Consider the following 3,160-nt stretch of genomic DNA (forward strand, 5'->3'; position numbering starts at 1 on the left):
CCTAGAATGAGAATTCCTAGTTTGCTTCAAGATTTGGCTCAGCTAACAGCTCCCATGTGAAGCCTTTCCTGATTTCCTCAATTGTTACTGTTCTCTCTACCTGAAACTCTTGTGTTTTTACTTATCTGTTTAAAAGTTGTGTCACCCCCGATATATATCTTGCCACTCTACCCAGATGACTGTAGAGGAGAGAGTGAGGTTGGTGACTTTGCACAGCCCTCCCTCACTTAAATCCAATTCAGTGCAAGGTATGAAGACCCTGAAGTCCTGGTCCTCTTCAAGAACAAGGTACAAACAATAATAGCAGTAAGAAACTGCTAGAAGTCAAAAACTTTCTTCCCCGCTGTATTTCCAGTACATAGAAGGTTCCTAATGAATGCTTGTTCAATTGAATTGGTAAGATCATAATTTGTGTATTGAAGTGTTTGCATTCCTAGTATTTAATAGGATTCTGGAGGAATGGGGCAGAAGGCAGATAAATTTTCAAAAATTTTATTTTATTTTTAACTTATGGAATAAGGCAAGTATTTCCATAACAGTATAATAAAAATGATTTCACATGAAACTGCAAATCTTCTATGTGTAATTTTCTATTCCTTTTAAATGTACTATAAAGTTTTCATGTCAATTTTTTTTCTTTCCTTCTCTCCCCTCTTCCACTTTAGAGGTAAGTTTTAAAAGGAGGCTGAGGAGAACGAAAAACTTGAGAAAAGTCCAGAAAATAAGCTACATGTTTTCTCCCCTAACACTTAAGATTAGAACATATTGGGGATCTGGAAAATCCAGCAGAAACGGATGTCCAATGGGCACCAAAATCATGGAGGAAGCTTTAGAAAAGGATGGTGAGAGGTTGCTATAAACAAGTCCCATCCATTTTACACATTCAATATGGGGACAGCATTGGCTATCTATGTCTAAAATAACAACAGTCAGCCACTATTAATAGGGCATGACTTAGAATGGTTATGATGGACCTGTTTTGACCTAGGCTAGATCTTAACTCTTACTTAATTCTCCTTCTAGCCCAAAACAGTGAAAAATATTCACTAACTAACCAAGAGTAGGAGTGTAGATTATGATTATGAGAAGCTAGGGGATACAGTGGATAGAGTGCCAGCTTTGGAATCAGGCAGACCTGAGTTCAAATCTAGTCTCAGACACTTATTAGCTGTGTGATTCTGGGCAAGTTACTTAATTCTATTTGCCTCAGTTTCCTTATCTATAAGATAAGCCTGGAGAAAGAAATGAGAAACCACTCCAGTATTTTTATCAAGAAAACCCCAAATGTGGTCACAAAGAGTCAGAGATAACTAATTCACTAAACAGCAAGAACAATTTTGATTACAGAAAATAGAAATGAACCATGTAAGAATTGAAATTCTTATATGGATGCCAAGGAAACAAAGATGGGAGGAAGTGAGGGAAGGAGAAACAGAGCACCACAGGTGAGCCCTGGAGGTGGAAAAAGAAAATGCCTCCACTTGGCACTGTGAGGGCAGCACAGTGACACCGTAGCTATTTGTAACCTGGGAGCCCCACCCCCAGCTCCTGGCCCGCCAGCTCCACCAAGTCAGTTGGAGGAGGTAGAGGCACCAAGGTGTTAAGGGCTAAAATTCTAGCTAAACTGTCTAAAATATCTAATGAGTGGTTGCCAATAAATTATAAGCTTTAGCAAGAGTTAGACTTTTAAGCATTTATTAAGGAGAATAAGAATTTGGTGAAGAGAGAGAGAGAAAGGCCTAGATTCCTATCTATTAAAGGGAGAGCACATTTCTAGCTCCCTTCTCCACCAGAGTCCAAAGGAAAAAGCGCCAGTCTCTTCCTTCCTCCTCCCACTAGCCCGCGTCACTTCCTGACTCCTGGTCTTGCCCTCAAAGACCTTCGCTTCATGGGCAGAACTCTTCTACAGTAAGTATCCAGCAGGTGGCGTTATTCCAATCGTTACAAAGGGAAGTGATTATATGTTCCTCTTTGGATAGAAACTTTGCAGATTCAAAAAGATAAATGTTATCTTTAAGAATTCTGAATTTCTTGAGACGGTTTCATCAAGAGATCATGAAAGATCAAAAGCTACTTTGTATTGTGATAAATTGTTTTGAAGAACTATATACTATGAATAAAAATTATGTAGGGGATCATAAGGAACATTTTAATCTCATCACCATGCAAGAATTTCTTGAAAACAAAACAAATTTCAGTCCAAAGATAAAAGCAATATATGTATAGGGAGGGAAATCTTGTATTGATCAGGAGCTCCTCCAGAGCTTGCCTACTTTGAAGATCATTGTAAACTCAGGAGCAGGCCTGGATCATCTGGACCTGAACATGATTGCCAGTTTTGGTATGAAACTGACCAACAATAAACATGCTGTTACTAATTGCACTGCAGATGTGGGATTGGTTTTACTTTTGGCATCAGTCCAGAGGTTATTAGAAGGATATAAGGTAGCTCCTTCACCAGACACTAAGTCTCTTTCTATTAACTGTATGGGACAAGAAGTGACCAGATCTATTCTGGGAATCATAGGTATGGGCAAAATTGGCTACAAAGTTGCTCAGCGAGCCAAAGGATTTGAAATGAAGATTCTGTATCACAATAGGAACCATAGGAAGAAGAACAGCCAGTTGGGGCCCATTACTGTGCAAAGTTGGATGAGCTGCTGCAGCAATCACTTTGTATTGCTGGTCACCCCTTTGATGCCTCAGACTCATAAGATGATTGGAAAGAAGGAATTAGAACTAATGAAACCTACTGCTACTCTTAAAAACATTGGCAGAGGTAGTAGATACTAACAGATATGTCTACCAAAATGACGTTTTTCTTCTTCATTGAAAAGATGCAGCAATATATCTCAAATATTTGGCATTCTCTATAAAAAAAGAAACCTCTAATCTTGACATTTCCACTATCAATTTATCCAACTGACCTAGATAATAATGAATCATCCACTTGACTATATCTCTGATGCTTCACTGTGGAGTGGTTGTTTATATACATGCATATAAATGTGTATATGAATCTTTATATAGTTTAAGAACTTTATTCATATACATACATGTTATTAAAAGGAGCTTTACTTTTAGATTACAATTATTTCTGGATTTAACACCCCATGCCCCTATTAAAACTTTTAAATCAAGATTCCTTTGCCTTTGTTGT

The 3,160-nt window shown here is 38.0% G+C and overlaps 1 pseudogene; it reads left to right on the plus strand.

Moving 5' to 3' along the window:
• Positions 1–2,055: 2,055 nt before the first annotated feature.
• LOC122738790 lies at positions 2,056–2,793 on the plus strand (annotated as a pseudogene).
• The last annotated feature ends 367 nt before the right edge of the window (positions 2,794–3,160 follow it).

The sequence above is a fragment of the Dromiciops gliroides genome, chromosome 2 (genome assembly GCF_019393635.1).
Source record: "Dromiciops gliroides isolate mDroGli1 chromosome 2, mDroGli1.pri, whole genome shotgun sequence".
NCBI classification, from domain to species: domain Eukaryota; kingdom Metazoa; phylum Chordata; class Mammalia; order Microbiotheria; family Microbiotheriidae; genus Dromiciops; species Dromiciops gliroides.